General features: G+C 41.2%; 1 pseudogene; it reads left to right on the forward strand.

Annotated features, from left to right (window-relative positions):
- The window catches only part of LOC127674719 (E3 ubiquitin-protein ligase RNF125-like), a 62,930-nt pseudogene extending 53,868 nt beyond the window's left edge, over window positions 1-9,062 (forward strand).
- Window positions 9,063-21,686: the final 12,624 nt, after the last annotated feature.

The following is a 21,686-nucleotide window of genomic DNA, read 5'->3' on the forward strand; positions in this document are numbered from 1 at the left end:
AGGCATGCTCTTTGCTAGAGGCTTTGTTTATATACTCTGCTTTTTGTTCAGGTTTGTGGAGAAAGTAGCATAGATAAGTATAGAAACAAATCATATCAGGATCTTTGATTTGATTATATCTTCCATAGTCTCATATATATTTCCTTTAGTTATAAGTTTATGCTACAACTATACTATGCAGATATATTTATTATCTACTTGACGGGATCTTGAATCACCTAGCAGACAAACCTCAGGATTTATTTCCTATGAGAAATTACCTAGATTAGGTATGCTTTCATGCATGTTTAGAAGGATAATCTAGATTAGATTAAGTAATATAGGAAGACCTACCCTAAATACTTGTGGTTCCATTCCATAGACTGAGGACACAGACTGGGTAAAAGAAAAATTGACATGATCTCAAGCATTCATCTCCAGCTACTGCTAATTTGAATGCAGTATGATCAACTGACTCATGTTCCTGTGATTACAACTTCACCATTGTGATGAATATATAAACTTAAACTATAAGCCAAAATAAACCCTTTACAAGTTGCTTTTGTCAGGCTATTTTGTCACAGCAACAAGACAAGTAATGTGATCAGTGAATGATGGAGACATGTATTTATTTGACAAATGTTGATAGCTTTGGCTGAAATGTAAGTGGTTCTATCACTGTTATGAAGGTAATTGTCAGAAATGACAAGAGTTTTTATATTCAACATTTTCTTTGACCGATATATCCATGTTATCTATCATATCTTTATCCCTTGAGATTTTCTCTTTCATCTCTTGTATTCTATTAGTGAAGCATGTCTCTGTAGTTTCTGCTAAAATTCCTAACTTTTTAACTTCCAGATTTCCCTCAGTTTGAGTTTTCTTTATTGGTTCTATTTCTACTTTCAGATTTTGAGCTGTTTTCATTCATTTGCTTCCACAGTTTGTATTTTTATAAATTTATTTAAGGAATGGTTCTCAACCTTCTTACTGCTGCCATCCTTTAATATAGTTCCTCATCTGTGGTGACACTTCCATCTTAAAAGTTTTAGTTGCTATTTCACAATTATACATGCTACTGTTATGAATGATAATGTAAATAACTGATTATGCAGAAAATCTAACATGTGACTTCCCAAAAGGGTTGTCACTGACTGCTCTACAGGATTTAGTAATTTAGTCATTTCCCCTTTAAAAATTTCTATCACATTAATTTTTTTCTTTTTTTTAATTCAATATATTATTTATTTACATTTAAAATGATTTCCCCTTTTCTGGTCCCCTGCTCCCTGAAAGTCACATAAGCCTGCTTCCCTCCCTTTGCTCTACCACCCACCCCTTCCCATTTCCCTGTTCTGGTTTTGCCTTAAACTGATACACTGAGTCTTTCCAGAACCAGGGGCCACACCTCCATTCTTCTTGTACCTCATTTGATGTGTGGATTATGTTTTGGGTATTCCAGGTTTCTAGGCTAATATCCACTTATTAGTGAGTGCATACCATGATTCATCTTTTGAGTCTGGGTTACCTCACTTAGTATGATGTTCTCCAGCTCCATCAATTTGCCTAAGAATTTCATAAATTCATTGTTTCTAATGGCTGAATAGTACTCCATTGTGTATATATATACCACTTTTTTTGCATCCATTCTTCTGTTCAGGGATACCTGGGTTCTTTCCAGCTTCTGGATATTATAAATAGGGCTGCTATGAACATAGTGGAGCAAATATCCTTATTACATGCTGGGGAATCCTCTGGGTATATGCCCAAGAGTGGTATACCAGGATCTTTCAGAAGTGATGGTCCCAGTTTTGTATGGAACCGCCAGAATGATTTCTAGAGTGGTTGTACCAATTTGCAACCCCACCAACAGTGGAGGAGTGTTCCTCTTTCTCCACATCCTCACCAACACCTGCTTTCTCCTGAGTTTTTAATCTTAGCCATTCTGACTGGTATAAGGTGAAATTTCAGGGTTGTTTTGATTTGCATTTCCCTGATGACTAATGAAGTTGAGCATTTTTTAAGATGTTTCTCCGCCATCTCAGGTGAGAATCTTAAGTTCTTAAGGTGAGAATTCTTTGTTTAACTCTGTACCCCATTTTTAATAGGGTATTTGGTTTTCTGGGGGTTTAACTTCTTGAGTTCTTTGTATATATTGGATATTAGCCCTCTATCTGATGTAGGATTGGTGAAGATCTTTTCCCAATTTGTTCGTTGCCGATTTGTCCTTTTGATGGTCTCCTTTGCTTTACAGAAACTTTGTAATTTTATGAGGTCCCATTTGTCAATTCTTGATCTTAGAGCATACACTATTGGTGTTCTGTTCAGGAACTTTCCCCCTGTACCTATGTCCTCAAGGATCTTCCCCAGTTTCTTTTCTATTAGCTTCAGAGTGGCTTTATGTGGAGGTCCTTGATCCCTTTGGAGTTGAGCTTAGTACAAGGAGACAAGGATGGATCAATTCGCATTCTTCTGCATGCTGACCTCCAGTTGAACTAACACTATTTGTTGAAAAGGCTATCTTTTTTCCATTGGATGTTTTCATTACCCTTGTTAAGGATCAAGTGGCCATAGGTGTGTGGGTTGATTTCTGGATCTTCAATCCTGTTCCATTGATCTGCCTGCTGGTCACTGTACCAATACCATGAAGTTTTTAACACTATTGCTCTGTAGTATCGCTTGAGATCAGGGACACTGATTCCCCCTGGATTTCTTTTATTGTTGAGAATAGTTTTAGCTATCCTAGGTTTTTTGTTATTCTAGATGAATTTGATAATTGCTTTTTCTAACTCTATGAAGAATTAAGGTGGGATTTGTTGGGTATTGCATTGAATTTGTATATTGCTTTTGGCAAAATGGCCATTTTAACTATATTAATCTTGCTAATCCATGAGCATGGGAGGTTTTTCCAATTTTTGAGGTCTTCTTCCATTTTCTTCTTCAGAGTCTTGAAGTTCTTGTCATACAGATCTTTCACATGTTTGGTAAGAGTCACCCCAAGTGACTTTATACTGTTTGTGGCTATTGTGAAGGGTGTCATTTCCCTAATTTCTATCTCAGCCTACTTATCCCTTGAGTATAGGAAGGATACTGATTTGCTTGAGTTGATTTTATAACCTACCACTTTGCTGAAGTTGTTTATCAGCTGTAGGAGTTCTCTAGTGGAGTTTTTGGTCACTTAGGTAGACTATCATATCATCTGCAAATAATGATAGTTTGACTTCTTCCTTTCCAATTTGTATCCCTTTGACCTCCTTATGTTGTCTAATTGCCCGAGGTAGTACTTCAAGTACAATATTGAAAAGATAAGGAGAAAGGGGGCAGCCCTGTCTAGTCCCTGATTTTAGTGGGATTGCTTCAAATTTCTCTCCATTTAGTTTGATGCTGGCTACAGGTTTGCTGTATATTGCTTTTACTGTGTTTAGATATGGGCCTTGAATTCCTGTTCTTTCTAAGACTTTAAGCATGAAAAGGATGCTGAATTTGGTCAAATGCTTGTTCAGCATCCAATGAAATAACCATGTGGTTTTTGTTGTTTGAGTTTGTTTATGTAGTGGATTGTACTGATGGATTTCCATATATTGAACCAACCCTGCATCCCTGGAATAAAGCCTACTTGATCATGGTGGATGATCATTTTTATGTGTTCTTGGATTCTGTTGGCAAGAATTTTATTGAGTATTTTTGAATCGATGTTCATAAGGGAAATTGGTCTGAAGTTCCCTTTCTTTGTTGGATCTTTTTGTGGTTTTGGTATCAGCTTAATTGTGGCTTCATAGAAGGAATTGGGTAGTGTTCCTTCTGTTTCTATTTTGTCGAATAGTTTGAAGAGTATTGGTGTTAAGTCTTCTTTGAAGGTCTGATAGAATTCTGCACTGAAACCATCTGGTCCTGTGCTTTTTTGGTTGGAAGGCTTTCAATGACCCCTTCTACTTCTTTAGGGGTTATGGGACTGTTTAGATGATCTATTTGGTCCTGATTTAATTTTGGTATTTTGTATCCATCTAGGAAATTGTCCATTTCCTCCAGATTCTCCAGTTGTGTTGAGTATAGGCTTTTGTAGTAGGATCTGATGATTTTTGAATTTCCTCAGTTTCTGTTGTTATATCCCCCTTTTCATTTCTAATTTTGTTAATTTGGATACTTTCTCTTTGCCCTTTGGTCAGTCTGGCTAAGGGTTTATCTATCTTGTTGATTTTCCCAGCTCCTGCTTTTTATTATTATTATTATTATTATTATTATTCTTTGTATGGTTCTCTTTGTTTCCACTTGACTGATTTCGGCCCTGAGTTTGATGATTTCTTGCCTTCTACTCCTCCTGGGTGAATTGGTTTCTTTTTGTTCCATGACTTTCAGGTTTGTCTTTAAGCTGCTCGTGTATGCACTCTCCATTTTCTTTTTGGAGGCACTCAGGGCTATGAGTTTTCCTCTTAGCAATGCTTTCATTGTGTCCCAAAGATTTGGGTATGTTGTGCCTTCATTTTCATTAAATTCTAAAAAGTCTTTGATTTCTTTATTTATTTCTTCTTTGGCCAAGGTATCATTGAGTAGAGTATTGTTCAGCCTCCATGTGTATGTGGGCTTTCTGTGGTTTTTGTTGCTATTGAAGACCACTTTTACTCCATAGTGATCTGATAGGAGGCATGGGATTAGAATGCACTTTTTATATTTGTTGAGGTCTGTCTTGTGACCAATTATATGGTCAATTTTGGAGAAGGTCCCATGAGGTGCTGAGAAAAAGTTATATTCTTTTTTTTTATTCGATATATTTTTTATTTACATTTCAAATGATTTCCCCTTTTCTAGCTCCCCACTCCCCGAAAGTCCCTTAAGCCCCCCTTTCTCCCCCTGTCCTCCCACCCACCCCTACCCACTTCCCCGTTCTGGTTTGGCCGAATACTGCTTCACTGAATCTTTCCAGAACAAGGGGCTACTCCTCCTTTCTTCTTGTACCTCATTTGATGTGTGGATTATGCTTTGGGTATTCCAGTTTTCTAGGTTAATATCCACTTATTAGTGAGTGCATACCATGATTCACCTTTTGAGTCTGGGTTACCTCACTTAGTATGATATTCTCTAGCTCCATCCATTTGCCTAAGAATTTCATGAATTCATTGTTTCTAAGGGCTGAATAGTACTCCATTGTGTAGATATACCACATTTTTTGCATCCACTCTTCTGTTGAGGGATACCTGGGTTCTTTCCAGCATCTGGCAATTATAAATAGGGTTGCTATGAACATAGTAGAGCATGTATCCTTATTACATGGTGGGGAATCCTCTGGGTATATGCCCAGGAGTGGTATAGCAGGATCTTCTGGAAGTGAGGTGCCCAGTTTTCAGAGGAACCGCCAGACTGATTTCCAGAGTGGTTGTGCCAATTTGCAACCCCACCAGCAGTGGAGGAGTGTTCCTTTCTCCACACCCTCTCGAACACCTGCTGTCTCCAGAATTTTTAATCTTAGCCATTCTGACTGCTGTAAGATGAAATCTCAGGGTTGTTTTGATTTGCATTTCCCTAATGACTAATGAAGGTGAGCATTTTTTAAGATGCTTCTCCGCCATCCAAAGTTCTTCAGGTGAGAATTCTTTTTTTAACTCTGTACTCCATTTTTTAATAGGGTTGTTTGGTTTTCTGGAGTCTAACTTCTTGAGTTCTTTATATATATTGGATATTAGCCCTCTATCTGATGTAGGATTGGTGAAGATCTTTTCCCAATTTGTTCGTTGCTGATTTGTCCTCTTGATGGTGTCCTTTGCCTTACAGAAACTCTGTAATTTTATGAGGTCCCATTTGTCAATTCTTGCTCTTAGAGCATATGCTATTGGTGTTCTGTTCATGAACTTTCTCCATGTACCGATGTCCTCAAAGGTCTTCCCCAGTTTCTTTTCTATTAGCTTCAGAGTATCTGGCTTTATGTGGAGGTCCTTGATCCATTTGGATTTGAGCTTAGTACAAGGAGACAAGGATGGATCATTTCGCATTCTTCTGCATGCTGACCTCCAGTTGAACCAGCACCATTTGTTGAAAAGGCTATCTTTTTTTCCATTGGATGTTTTCAGCCTCTTTGTCAAGGATCAAGTGGCCATAGGTGTGTGGGTTCATTTCTGGATCTTCAATCCTGTTCCATTGATCCTCCTGCCTGTCACTGTACCAATACCATGCAGTTTTTAACACTATTGCTCTGTAGTATTGCTTGAGGTCAAGGATACTGATTCCCACAGACTTTCTTTGTTGCTGAGAATAGTTTTAGCTATCCTGGGTTTTTTGTTATTCCAGATGAATTTGATAATTGCTCTTTCTAACTCTGTGAAGAATTTAGTTGGGATTTTGATGGGTATTGCATTGAATCTGTATATTGCTTTTGGCAAAATGGCCATTTTAACTATATTGATTCTACCGATCCATGAGCATGGGAGGTTTTCCCATTTTTTGAGGTGTTCTTCCATTTCCTTCTTCAGAGTCCTGAAGTTCTTGTCATAGAGATCTTTCACATGTTTGGTAAGAGTCACCCCAAGATACTTTATACTGTTTGTGGCTATTGTGAAAGGGGTCATTTCCCTAATTTCTTTCTCAGCCTGCTTATCCTTTGAGTATAGGAAGGCCACTGATTTGCTTGAGTTGATTTTGTTATTTCTACTTCTGATTTTAGATCCTGGATGGTTTTGTTTAGCTCCTTCACTTGATTGTTTGTGCTTTCCTATAATTCTTTAAGAGATTTTTGTGTTTCCTCTTTCATGACCTCAGCCTGTTGACCAAAGTTCTCCTGTATTTCTTTAAGTGTTTTTTTTGGCGTTTCCTCATTATTGGCTTTTGTATTCTCCTGGATTTCTTTCAATGATTTTTGTGTTTCCCTTGCAAGGGCTTCTAACTTTTGATCCATTTTCTCTTGAATTTCTTTAAGTATGTCCTTCATGTGTTCCTGTGCCAGCATCATGAACAGTGATTTTAAATCCAAATCTTGTTTTACTGGTATGATGGGGTATCCAGGACATGCTGGTAGAGGAGAATTGGGTTCAGATGTTGCCATATTGCCTTGATTTCTGTTAGTGACGTTCCTGCGTTTGCCTTTTGCCATCTAGTTCTCACTGGTGTTAGTTGGTCTTGTCAATGCTGGACTCACCAGTGCAAGCTGCCCCTTCCCAGGTGGCCTCTGGTGCACAGCTTACCTCCTGTACTGCCTGGAGACAGGGTGCTGTTGCCCAGGCTGTTCAGATCCCAAAGCAGGCACCTGAGGGCTCCTGCTGGGGCCTGCTGGATTCACCGGAGCACACTGACTTCTCCTTGCTGGCCGCCCAGAAGCCCCTCTTTCCTCTTGCAGGACCTGGAGATGTGGTGTTGCCGCCCAGGCTGATCTGGATCCGGAAGAGGAGAGGTCTGAGGGCTACCGCCAAAGGCCTCAGGACTGGAGCCTAAGCTCTGTGCCACAGGATCAAGCTGTGCTGTGAGCTCCCAGACTGCCTCTGGGTGCACACCAGGTCTCCCGCACTTCCTGGAGACTGAGTGCTGTGGCCCAGGCTGTTCAGATCCCAAAGCAGGCACCTGAAGGCCCCTGCTGGTGCCCGCTGGATTCACCGGAGCACACTGACTTCTCCCTGCTGGCCGCCTGGAAGCCCCTCTTGCCTCTTGCAGGACCTGGAGATGTGGTGTTGCTGCCCAGGCTGATCTAAGTTTTTTTTCTTGTTTTTTTTCCCCAGCTATGTTGCAATCATCAGTGCCTGCTGTGGTGGTTTTCTTGGGCACTAGTCAAGATGTGGTGTCCTGGCATTTTGACATCTGGGATTGGGAAGATTATAATTCCAGGTTCTAATATACAGTCTTGTCCTTGTTGGGTGGGTATTTTGTTCCTTGGCTTCTGTTGTCCTCTTTGATTCTTTGGAGTGTGTGGTAGTTATGTGTTCCCTGGTAGGAAGTTCGTCTGGGATCATAATAAGGTATGTTCACTGGGTATTCCAAGTCAAATGTGTTTCTAGCTTTTAGATCTGACACTTAGGAATGAGGATGGGCAAGAAGGGTAAAAGAAATAGAGAGGAAAGCATAGTGTTCCACCAGGATTTGTTTAGTCCCCTGGAAATTGGGGCAGAAATTGAGGAGAGGACATAACAAGTAGTCCAGGGAATTTGTTTTGGAGAAGCTGAGGGAGAGGTTAAGACCTGCAATAGGCCTACCTGCTTACTTTGGTGGAGTGGTCTATGGGTTCCCAGGGAATCTCTGTATTAATTCTTTGCATGAGTAAAACAAGGACAGTGAAGACTGGAATATAAAGTTTCATTTAATATTATTCTAATTAATCCTTTTATGATTCATTTAAATTTCTACATCAGTTATTTAGCAGATATTTTGAATATTTAAATGAAATTACTTTTATAAATGTTTTAAAAGTTTTTGTTCAAATAATATATGTATACAACTAAAGTTCTAAAGAATACGTACTTTTAAGGAAGCAATGTTTAATTTTTTATTATTTTAAAATGATATGTTTCATAAAATATTGATTATATGACAAAAGGCTGTCTCTCAAATAAAGGAGAAAATAATCTGTGGTTTATGGGACATATGGGGAGGAGGGATCCAGGAAAGGAGAAATCATTTGGAATGTAAACAAAGAATATAGAAAATAAAAATATTTAAAAAAAAATAGAAAACGGAGCTGACTGACATATCCAAAAGGCTGAAGTCAGACTACCAGGACTGTGCCGACTCTGGAACTCTGGTTTGCCTCATTGGCATGAGGGTCCACATAAGGATGTGTGAGAAGTACATCGATAAATATAGCCCACTGCAAGAGCTTGGCAGGACCACAGCAAGAAGTGTATGTCCATTTTGTCAGAGAGAACCGGATAAAGAATGCTTGCTGGATCATTGCATTATCCACCATAAATCAGAAAGGAGGCCTGTGTTCTGTCTACTTTGCCATTCACGACCTAATGAAAACCAATGCCAGTTTAATTGGACATTTGCAAGTCACCCACACTTTGTTTTAAGATGATTTTATAGATTTTGATATAATTGAGGAAGCAATTATTCGCAGAGTGTTAGACCACTCACTCCTTGAATATGTGAATCAGTGAAACACCACATAATTTTATGAAAAGGAAGGGGACCATTCACTCATACTGTTTAAGACACTGCTTGAAGGACTGGAGGGAAGTTGTCAATGTTTGTTGGAGAAATATGTACTACAGTGTTATATGCTTGTCTTTGTTATGTTGCATTCAAAAACCGTTTTCACTTCGGTTTTGATCTGCCTTTACATTCTTGAGTTTATTAGACATTTAACCACATGAAACAGCCTCCATCAGCCATTAGCAGATGGAAGAGACACAACACAGGCTGGCTATGTGATGGAGTCACTTCATGTGTACATTAGTGATGCTGTGTATAATGCTACATATCCCCTACTATCATCATGGTTAATTGAGAAAGCCAGTCTCTGTCCTATGTTAAAAGACAGAGAAAGGAACAAAATATGAGCATTAAAGGAAATCTGAAATTTATTCAAACTCTCATGCTATAATCGCCAATAAAAAACGATTATTTTGGACACCAGCGGCGGCAGCAGCAGCAGCAGCGGCTGGTCCAGAGGAAAGGCCATCAGCAGTAGAACCAAGCGGACAGGGTCCAGGCAGACCCTGCGCCCACGACCACTGGCCATCGCTGGCCAGCCAGGCTGCGAGCAGCGGAGGATTTACAGTGCCTTTCACCACACAGAAGCCACATCAGAACTCTGCCTCCCGCCAGTCATTTACCAGGGCTCCATATTGGTTCTCGGTCGCCAGAGAAATCAGACTGAGGTACGCAAATATAACCCGAGACCAACATCGCGGGGGTCTAAGCCCGACGGGCTTTGGCCTGCACCCAGGCCCTGGGCTGATCGGAGGTCCACCTGGGTGCAAACCTGGCCAGGAGGTTTTTTTACTCCCGGGCCAGCGCGCACCACCGCCATTTTGCCTAAGGGAAGCCAGGGAGACCTAGCAGGCAAAACCAAACCAGCTAACAGGCATAGCCCGAGGCGGACATAGCAGGGGTCTCAGACGGTCAAGCCCCGGACTGCCCCCAGGTCCTGGGCTGCTCGGTGGGCCATCTGTGTGCCGACCCAGCCAGGAGCTTGTTTGCCCAGGCCGGCGCGCACCGCCGCCATTTTGCCTACGGGAAGCCAGAGAGACCTAGCAGGCAAAACCAAACCAGCTAACAGGCATAGCCCAAGGCGGACATAGCAGGGGTCTCAGACGGTCAGGCCCTGGACTGCCCCCAGGCCCAGGACTGCTCGGTGGGCCATCTGTGTGCCGACCCAGCCAGGAGGTTGTTTATTGGGGCCGTTTGCGTACCACCGCCATTTTGCCTAAGGGAAGCCAGAGAGACCTAGCAGGCAAAACCAAACCAGCTAACAGGCATAGCCCGAGGCGGACATAGCAGGGGTCTCAGATGGTCAGGCCCTGGGCTGCCCCCAGGTCCTGGGCTGCTCGGTGGGCCATCTGTGTGCCGACCCAGCCAGGAGCTTGTTTGCCCGGGCCTGCGCACACCGCCGCCATTTTGCCTACGGGAAGCCAGAGAGACTAGCAGACAAAACCAAACCAGCTAACAGGCATAGCCCGAGGTGGACATAGCAGGGGTCTCAGACGGTCAGGCCCCGGACTGCCCCCAGGTCCTGAGCTGCTCGGCAGGCCATCTGTGTGGCAACCCAGCCAGGAGCTTGTTTGCCTGGGCCGGCGCGCACCACCGCCATTTTGCCTACGGGAAGCCAGAGAGACCTAGCAGGCAAAACCAAACCAGCTAACAGGCATAGCCCAAGGCAGACATAGCAGGGGTCTCAGACGGTCAGGCCCCGGACTGCCCCCAGGTCCTGGGCTGCTCGGCGGGCCATCTGTGTGCCGACCCAGCCAGGAGCTTGTTTGCCTGGGCCGGTGCGCACCGCCGCCATTTTGCCTATGGGAAGCCAGAGAGACCTAGCAGGCAAAACCAAACCAGCTAACAGGCATAGCCCAAGGCGGACATAGCAGGGGTCTCAGACGGTCAGGCCCTGGACTGCCCCCAGGCCCAGGACTGTTCGGTGGGCCATCTGTGTGCCGACCCAGCCAGGAGGTTGTTTATCGGGGCCGTTTGCGTACCACCGCCATTTTGCCTATGGGAAGCCAGAGAGACCTAGCAGGCAAAACCAAACCAGCTAACAGGCATAGCCCGAGGCGGACATAGCAGGGGTCTCAGACGGTCAGGCCCCGGACTGCCCCCAGGTCCTGGGCTGCTCGGCAGGCCATCTGTGTGCCGACCCAGCCAGGAGCTTGTTTGCCCGGGCCGGCGCGCACCACTGCCATTTTGCCTACGGGAAGCCAGAGAGACTAGCAGACAAAACCAAACCAGCTAACAGGCATAGCCTAAGGCGGACATAGCAGGGGTCTCAGACGGTCAGGCCCTGGACTGCCCCCAGGCCCTGGGCTGCTCGGTGGGCCATCTGTGTGCCAACCCGGCCAGGAGGTTGTTTATCCAGGCCAGTTTGCGCACCACCGCCATTTTGACTACGGGAAGCCAGAGAGACCTAGCAGGCAAAACCAAACCAGCTAACAGGCATAGCCCAAGGAGGACACAGCAGGGGTCTCAGACGGTCAGGCCCTGGACTGCCCCCAGGCCTTGGGCTGCTCGTTGGGCCATCTGTGTGCTGACCCAGCCAGGAGGTTGTTAGCCCAGCAGACTCTCCCAGCACTCTCAGGGAACTCGCGCATGCCACCATCCTAGCCACCTGACACACCCAATTAACACCCACAGCTGAGGGGAGCTTTGCACCAACATTGGCCTGCCAGGCTTTTTCCTAGACTCAGGGCCTGAGCAGCTAGGCTAGCCTTGTGTGCACCAACCCGGTTGGGAGTTCTGCTGCCCAGATATGCCTGGGCGGCAGCACCACATCTCCAAGTCCTGCAAGTGGCTAGCTGGGTTTCCGGGCAGACAGCTGGGAGAAGTCAGTGTGCTCCAGTGAATCCAGCGGGCCCCAGCGGGAGCCTTCGGGTGCCTGCTTTGGGATCTGAACAGCCTGGGCAGCAGCACCCTGTCTACAAGCAGCGCAGGAGTTAAGCTGTGCACCAGAGGCCAACTGGGAAGGGGCAGCTTGCACTGGTGAGTCCAGCACTGACAAGAAAAACTAACACCAGTGAGAACTAGATGGCAAAAGGCAAACGCAGGAACGTCACTAACAGAAATCAAGGCAATATGGCAACATCTGAACCCAATTCTCCTCTACCAACATGTCCTGGATACCCCACCACACCAGTAAAACAAGATTTGGATTTAAAATCACTGGTCATGATGCTGGTACAGGAACACATGAAGGACACACTTAAAGAAATTCAGGAGACAATGGATCAAAAGTTAGAAGACCTTGCAAGGGAAACACAAAAATCATTGAAAGAAATCCAGGAGAATACAAAAGCCAACAAGGAGGAAATGCAAAAAACACTTAAAGAAATACAGGAGAACTTTGGTCAACAGGCTGAGGTCATGAAAGACGAAACACAAAAATCTCTTAAAGAATTACAGGAAAACACAAACATGCAAGTGAAGGAGCTAAGCAAAATCATCCAGGATCTAAAATCAGAAGTAGAAACAACTAAGAAAACTCAAAGGGAGACAACTTTGGAGATAGAAAGCCTTGGGAAGAAATCAGGGGACAGAGATACAAATATCAACAACAGAATACAAGAGATAGAAGAAAGAATCTCAGATGCTGAAGATTCCATAGAAACCATGGACTCAACAGTTAAAGAAAATGCAAAAAGCAAAAAGCTTGTAACCCAAAATATCCAGGAAATCCAGGACACAATGAGAAGACCAAACCTAAGGATTATAGGCATAGATGAGAGTGAAGATTTACAACTTAAAGGGCCAGCAAATATCTTCAATAAAATTATGGAAGAAAACTTCCCTAACCTAAAGAGAGAGATGCCCATGAATATACAAGAAGCCTACAGAACTCCAAACAGACTGGACCAGAACAGAAATACTTCCCGTCACATAATAATCAAAACACCAAATGTTCTAAACAAAGAAAGAATACTAAAGGCAGTAAGAGAAAAAGGCCAAGTAACATATAAAGGAAGACCTATCAGAATCACAGCAGACTTTTCACCTGAGACTATGAAGGCTAGAAGGTCCTGGGCAGATCTCATGCAGACTCTAAGAGAACACAAATGCCAACCAAAACTACTATATCCAGCAAAACTCTCAATCACCATAGATGGAGAAACTAAGATATTTCATGACAAAACCAAGTTTACCCAATATCTATCCACAAACCCGGCCCTAAAAAGGATAATAGGAGGACAACACCAATACAAGGAGGGAAACTTCACCCTGGAAAAAGCAAGATAGTAACCTTTCATCAAACCCAAAAGAAGTTAAGCATTCAAATTTAAAAAGTAACGTCAAAAATGATAGGAAGTAACAATCACTATTCCTTAATATCTCTTAACATCAATGGACTTAATGCCCCAATAAAAAGACACAGACTAACTGAATGGATACGTAAACAGGACCCTACATTTTGCTGCTTACAGGAAACACACCTCAGGGTCAAAGACAAACACTACCTTAGAGTAAAAGGCTGGAAGACAATTTTACAAGCAAATGGTCTCAGGAAACAAGCTGGAGTAGCCATTTTAATATCAGATAAAATTGACTTTCAACCCAAAGTCATCAAAAGAGACCCTGAGGGACACTTCTTGCTGGTCAAAGGAAAAACACAAAAAGACGAACTGTCAATCCTGAACATCTATGCCCCAAATGCAAGGGCACCCTCTTTCGTAAAAGAAACTTTATTAAAACTAAAAGCACACATTGCACCTAACACAATAATTGTGGGTGACTTCAACACTGCACTTTCCTCAATGGACCGATCAGGAAAGCAGAAACTAAACAGGGACACAATGAAACTAATTAAAGCTTTGGACCAATTAGATTTAACAGATATATATAGAACATTCTATCCTAAAACAAAAGAATATACCTTTTTCTCAGCACCTCATGGTACCTTCTCCAAAATCGACCATATAATTGGTCACAAGACAGACCTCAACAAATATAAGAAGATAGAACTAATCCCATGCCTCCTATCTGATCACTATGGAGTAAAAGTGGTCTTCAATAGCAACAGAAACAACAGAAAACCCACATACACGTGGAAACTTAACAATACTCTACTCAATGATACCTTGGTCAAGGAAGAAATAAAGAAAGAAATTAAAGACTTTTTAGAACACAATGAAAATGAAAACACAACATACCCAAATCTATGGGACACAATGAAAGCAGTGCTAAGAGGAAAACTCATAGCCCTGAGTGCCTCCAAAAAGAAAATGGAGAGAGCATACATTACCAGCTTAATGACACACCTGAAAGCCCTAGAACAAAAAGAAGCTACTTCGCCCAGGAGGAGTAGAAGGCAGGAAATCATCAAACTCAGGGCCGAAATCAATCAAGTAGAAACAAAGAGAACCATACAAAAAATCAACAAAACCAGGAGCTGGTTCTTTGAGAAAATCAACAAGATAGATAAACCCTTAGTCAGACTGACCAAAGGGCACAGAGAAAGTATCCAAATTAACAAACTTAGAAATGAAAAGGGAGATATAACAACGGAAACTGAGGAAATCCAAAATTCATCAGATCCTACTACAAGAGCCTGTACTCAACACAACTGGAGAATCTGGAGGAAATGGACAATTTCCTTGACAGATACCAGATACCAAAATTAAATCAGGACCAACTAGACCATCTAAACAGTCCCATAATGCCTAAAGAAATAGAAGGAGTCATAGAAAGTCTTCCAACCAAAAAAAGCACAGGACCAGATGGTTTCAGTGCAGAATTCTACCAGACCTTCAAAGAAGCGTTAACACCAATACTCTTCAAACTATTCCACAAAATAGAAACAGAAGGAACACTACCCAATTCCTTCTATGAAGCCACAATTACGCTGATACCAAAGCCACAAAAAGATCCAACAAAGAAAGAGTACTTCAGACCAATTTCCCTTATGAACATCGATGCAAAAATACTCAATAAAATTCTTGCCAACCGAATCCAAGAACACATCAAAACGATCATCCACCATGATCAAGTAGGATTTATCCCGGGAATGCAGGGTTGGTTCAATATACGGAAATCCATCAATACAATCCACTACATAAACAAACTCAAAGAACAAAACCACATGGTCATTTCATTGGATGCTGAAAAAGCATTTGACAAAATTCAGCATCCCTTCATGCTTAAAGTCTTGGAGAGAACAGGAATTCAAGGCCCATACCTAAACATAGTAAAAGCAATATACAGCAAACCGGTAGCCAGCATCAAACTAAATGGAGAGAAACTTGAAGCAATCCCACTGAAATCAGGGACCAGACAAGGCTGCCCCCTTTCTCCTTATCTTTTCAATATTGTACTTGAGGTACTAGCTCGGGCAATTTGACAACATAAGGAGGTCAAAGGGATACAAATTGGAAAGGAAGAAGTCAAACTATCATTATTTGCAGACGACATGATCGGCTACCTAAGTGACCCAAAGAACTCCACTAGAGAGCTCCTACAGCTGATAAACAACTTCAGCAAAGTGGCAGGTTATAAAATCAACTCAAGCAAATCAGTGGCCTTCCTATACTTAAAGGATAAGCAGGCTGAGAAAGAAATTAGGGAAATGACCCCCTTCACAATAGCCTCAAACAGTATAAAGTATCTTGGGGTGACTCTTACCAAACATGTGAAAGATCTGTATGACAAGAACTTCAAGACTGTGAAGAAGGAAATGGAAGAAGACCTCAAAAAATGGGAAAACCTCCCATGCTCATGGATCGGTAGAATCAATATAGTTAAAATGGCTATTTTGCCTAAAGCACTATACAGATTCAATGCAATACCCATCAAAATCCCAACTCAATTCTTCACAGAGTTAGAAAGAGCAATTATCAAATTCATCTGGAACAACAAAAAACCCAGGATAGCTAAAACTATTCTCAGCAACAAAAGAAAATCTGGGGGAATCAGTATCCCTGACCTCAAGCAATACTACAGAGCAATAGTGTTAAAAACTGCATGGTATTGGTACAGTGACAGGCAGGAGGATCAATGGAACAGGATTCAAGATCCAGAAATGAACCCACACACCTATGGCCACTTGATCCTCGACAAAGATGCTGAAAACATCCAATGGAAAAAAGATAGCCTTTTCAACAAATGGTGCTGGTTCAACTGGAGGTCAGCATGCAGAAGAATGCGAATTGATCCATCCTTGTCTCCTTGTACTAAGCTCAAATCCAAATGGATCAAGGACCTCCACATAAAGCCAGACACTCTGAAGCTAATAGAAAAGAAACTGGGGAAGACCCTTGAGGACATCGGCACAGGGAGAAAGTTTCTGAACAGAACACCAATAGCGTATGCTCTAAGAGCAAGAATTGACAAATGGGACCTCATAAAATTACAAAGTTTCTGTAAGGCAAAGGACACCATTAAGAGGACAAATTGGCAACCAACAAATTAGGAAAAGATCTTCACCAATCCTACATCAGAGAGAGGGCTAATATCCAATATATATAAAGAACTCAAGAAGTTAGACTCCAGAAAATCAAACAACCCTATTAAAAAATGGGGTACAGAGTTAAACAAAGAATTCTCACCTGAAGAACTTCGGATGGCGGAGAAGCATCTTAAAAAATGCTCAACTTCATTAGTCATTAGGGAAATGCAAATCAAAACAACGCTAAGATTTCATCTTACACCAGTCAGAATGGCTAAGATTAAAAATTCAGGAGACAGCAGGTGTTGGAGAGGGTGTGGAGAAAGAGATACACTCCTCCACTGCTGGTGGGGTTGCAAATTGGTACAACCACTCTGGAAAGCAGTCTGGCGGTTCCTCCGAAAACTGGGCACCTCACTTCCAGAAGATCCTGCTATACCACTCCTGGGCATATACCCAGAAGACTCCCCACCATGTAATAAGGATACATGTTCTACTATGTTCATAGCAGCCCTATTTATAATTTCCAGATGCTGGAAAGAACCCAGGTATCCCTCAACAGAAGAGTGGATGCAAAAAATGTGGTATATCTACACAATGGAGTACTATTCAGCCATTAGAAACAACGAATTCATGAAATTTTTAGGCAAATGGATGGAGCTGGAGAATATCATACTCAGTGAGGTAACCCAGACTCAAAAGGTGAATCATGGTATGCACTCACTAATAAGTGTATATTAACCTAGAAAACTGGAATACCCAAAACATAATCCACACATCAAATGAGGTACAAGAAGAAAGGAGGAGTGGCCCCTGGTTCTGGAAAGACTCAGTGAAACAGTATTCAGCAAAACCAGAACGGGGAAGTGGGAAGGGGTGGGTGGGAGGACAGGGGAAGAGAAGGGGGCTTACGGGACTTTCGGGGAGTGGGGGGCTAGAAAAGGGGAAATCATTTGAAATGTAAATAAATTATATCGAATAAAAAAATTAAAAACAAACAAACAAAAAAAACGATTATTTTTTGTGAAAAACCATATGAGAAAGGAGGAAAGGAAAGAATTTCAAGTCACGAAAATCCAATTTAACCAAATTACAGTACACAATACTGCAACAAATTCTGTGTTTGAAGTGTATTCTTAGCTAGGAATGGAGGAACATGTGTGTAATCCCAGTATTCAGGAGGTGATCACAGAAGGGTGAGAAGAACAAGGCCAGCCTTGGCTAAAGAGCTGGCTATTGAGACAATACAACATTTAAAAACATTAAAAAGGAAAAAAAAACTTATGTGTAGTTATCTACTGATATACTACCATATTTGCATATATACAAATTTCATGAAATATTTTTCAAATAACCATAGCTTATTAAAACGTATAAAGTAAAGCACACTGTACTAAAAGTCAGATATGAAAAGCACAGCTTAATATGTCATAAGAAACATTGTTCATGGATGGTTATGCTGTACGCTTAAGAGGCTGAGCAGGATTATAGTTCAAAGCCAGCCTGGACTACATAGTTAGTTGCAGGCTTGCCTGGGCTAGAGTGTAAGACCCTGTTTCAAAGCCAAAGAAACAAAAGCATTGTGAGCTCATGTATTTAGACATCTACAAATAGACTTCCATCCATTACAAATGTCTTCCATGTTGAATTTGTTTCCTTCTATGGACCTGAGATCAGTAACTCTCTAAGAAGCCTGCTTTCTTTCTGTATGGAATGGCATTGCAAACTGAAGTCAGAAGCTGGGGATGGTATCTCATGCTTGTAAAGAAGATCTGTTGTTCAAGGTCTTCCTCAGCTACAAATCAATGTCAAGGACAGCCTAGGCTATACAAGGCCTTTTCAAGGAGAGAGCCTGGAAACAGCTGTATGCTTGTTGGAAAGGTAAAAGTGGCCAAGGCTGGAGAGATGGCTAAGCAGTTAAGAGCACTGACTGTTCTTCCAGAGGTCCTGAGTTTAAATCCCAGCAAACACATGGTGGCTCACAACCATCTGTAATGAGATCTGATACCCTCTTCTGGTGTGTCTGAAGACATCTATAGCACACTTATATATAATAAATAAATAAATCTTTAAGCAATTAATGAATAGAAAATGATTTATGAGTTATGAATATATTCATTCTATCATTTATCAAATATTGCTATCAAATCAATAGACTAGAGTCCTATGATAATCTATTAGTGATTTGTAAGATTTTGATACATTTAATCAAGAAAACTCTATTGTCTTATGCATATTTTATTTTTTAAAAATAATCCCTATTAGTGTATATTCATCATACAGATGAATGAGTATTATAAAGCTACTTTAAGTATGTCATAGACTTTGACCCTATTCATGATCCATTACCTTGACTTTCCTCTCTCTCTTTCTAAATAGTTCCCCTTCTATTATCTTGTCACACAGAGGTAAATGTGTGGATAGGTACAATCTAGGTTGGGGTCATAAGGAAATAAATGACATATCCTTTCTGTGTTTGGATTATTTATTTTAACAGGAAATTTCTAATTCCATATCATACAGGTGGTAGCATAATTTTACTCTCTTTTGAAGACTAAATTTTAAATTTTAATTTATGTGGATGCATGTGTATCTCTCTGTGTATACACATGAGTGTGTGCGTGTGTTCCTACAGTTCAGAAGAGGCAAACAGGTCTCCTGGAGCTAGATAGTTAAAAATAGTTGTGAACATACCAACAAGAGGGGTAAGAACTGATTTTCAGTCTTCTGCAATATTTGTAAATGTTCTTAAACACTAAGCTATCTCTCCAGTACCAATTTCATTCTTCTTGAAGACTGAAAAGAATGTCATTGTTTATAAGAACCATATTATTTAATGAAGTCATATGTTGACTTATATTTATGCTCACACGACATTGTGGCTGTTGTGATAGTGGAGCAATAAACATTTCTCTGTAAGACAATGTATGTTGATTGTGTGTTGACTATGATTCCCTTGGCTTTATTTTCTTATTTTCTTAGTCACTGTTTTATTGTTTTTAAGAGACACTGACCACAGTATGTCTTAGAAATGAAAACCTTTAATTCATTTAATTGGGGTTGGTTTAACAGTTTCAAAGGATGAAACTATAATTCTAATTGAGGGAGCATAGTGGCAGGCAGTCAGACATGGTGCTGGAAACATAGCTGAGTGTTCTACATCCTAATCTATAAAGAGAGAGAAAGGCAGAGACAGCAAGAGAAAGAAAAACAGAGAGACACACAGAAAGAGACAGAAAGACACAAAGAGAGACAGAGAGAAAGACAGAGAGACAGAAAATGTGTATGTGTGTGTATGTGTTTGTGTGTGGGGGTGAGAGAGAGAGAGAGAGAGAGAGAGAGAGAGAGAGGGAGAGGGAGAGAGAGAGAGAGAGAGAGAGAGAGAGAGAGAGAGAGAGAGAGAGAGAGAGAGAGACTAGGCCTGTCTTGGGTTTTGAAACCTCAAAGCCAATCACCAATGACATACTTCCTCCAACAAGACCATACCTCCTAATTCATCTAATCCTTTGGAATAGTGATACTTCATCATGGCTAAGCCATTCTTATTCAAACTTTCATAGTGTAACTGTTTTATATCATACTTTGAGTTTTTGGAAGAACCTTCAACCTGATTTCCATAGTAGGATCCACTAATTTTCATTCTTATCAACAGTAAATAAAAGTTTATTTATTTGTTTATCATCATTATCAATACTAGAGAAAATATTATTTAATTGTTTAGTAGATGAAGTTAGGACTTTTACAGATCTCATTTTATACATGAGAAAACTAGAACTGAGAGACAAAGAAGTTTACCATATTACTGGTGATGAACAATCTTTTTAATAGGAATCAGAAAGAAACAGGAAGAGAGAGGGAGCGAGAGAAGGAGGGAGAGGGAGAGAGGGAAGAAAATGACAGAAAGAAAGGAAGAAAGGGAAGAAGAAACAAATATGACGAAAATCTCCATTTGCAGTATTTGATGATTTCTTTGGTCTAAGCAAAAAAAAAAAAAAAAAAAAAAAAAAAAAAAAAAAAAAATCACCGTTTTTGATATCAAGAGGCAATTCTTCATCCCATTCATTTACAAAATGTCCACAAATCTTAATAAAGTCTCATAAGCCAGTTCAAGCAAGCTCATTCTTACTTTTCAACATTATTTTATTCAATTTACTCAAATTGCGGGGCTAGTGGATGATGGAAGAAGGCACACCTATTTCTAGGCCATCAATGGGCTTGATGGTAGTGCTTACCACTCATCAGCCACAGAAAGTGGACTGTGTGAGTACATGGATAATCACTTAGTAGTGGATAGGAAACCTCAACAGCTTTCTTGTTTCAATATCAATTTCTCCTCACTCTTATCTATTTACTTTTGTTAAGTTTAAACAAAGCTAAACATGAAATATATCTGAATTGTATCTAGTATTTATAAAAAGTTCACTTGAAAATTTAAACAGTTGTGGATCAGTTCCAATCACAATTTATGAAATTGATTTGTAGAGATCATTTTAAGGCTGTAATGGCTTGTTGGCTGGTAAAGGATTTTTTTTTTTTATTTTCTATATTCTTTGTTTACATTCAAAATGATCTCCCCTTTCATGGTTCCCCCCTCCCCATAAGTCCCATAAGCCCTCTTCCCTCCACCCATTCCTCAATCACTCTCCATCCCTTTTCTCTGTCCTGGTACTCCCCTACAATGCTGGATCAAACCTTTCCAGGACCAGGGCCCTCTCCTTCCTTCTTCTTAGGAATCATTTGATATGTTAATTGTGTCTTGGGTATTCAGAGCTTCTGGGCTAATTAATATCCACTTATCAGTGACTGCATTCCATGTGTATTCTTTTGTGATTGGGTTACCTCACTTAGGATGATATTTTCCAGTTCCAACCATTTGCCTAAGAATGTCATGAATTCATTGTTTTTAATTGCCGAGTAATATTCCATTGTGTAAATATAGCACATATTCTATATCCATTCCTCCATTGAGGGACATCTGGGTTCTATCCAGCTTCTGGCTATTATAAATAAGGCTGCTATGAACATAGCGGAGCATGTGTCCTTATTGCATGCTGGGGAATCCTCTGGATATATGCCCAGGAGTGGTATAGCAGGGTCCTCCAGAAGTGTCATGCCCAGTTTTCTGAGGAATCGCCAGACTAATTTCCAGAGTGATTGTACCAGCTGGCAATTCCACCAGCAGTGGAGGTGTGTTCCTCTTTCTCCACAT

Source organism: Apodemus sylvaticus, chromosome X (assembly GCF_947179515.1).
Source record: "Apodemus sylvaticus chromosome X, mApoSyl1.1, whole genome shotgun sequence".
NCBI classification, from domain to species: Eukaryota; Metazoa; Chordata; class Mammalia; order Rodentia; family Muridae; genus Apodemus; species Apodemus sylvaticus.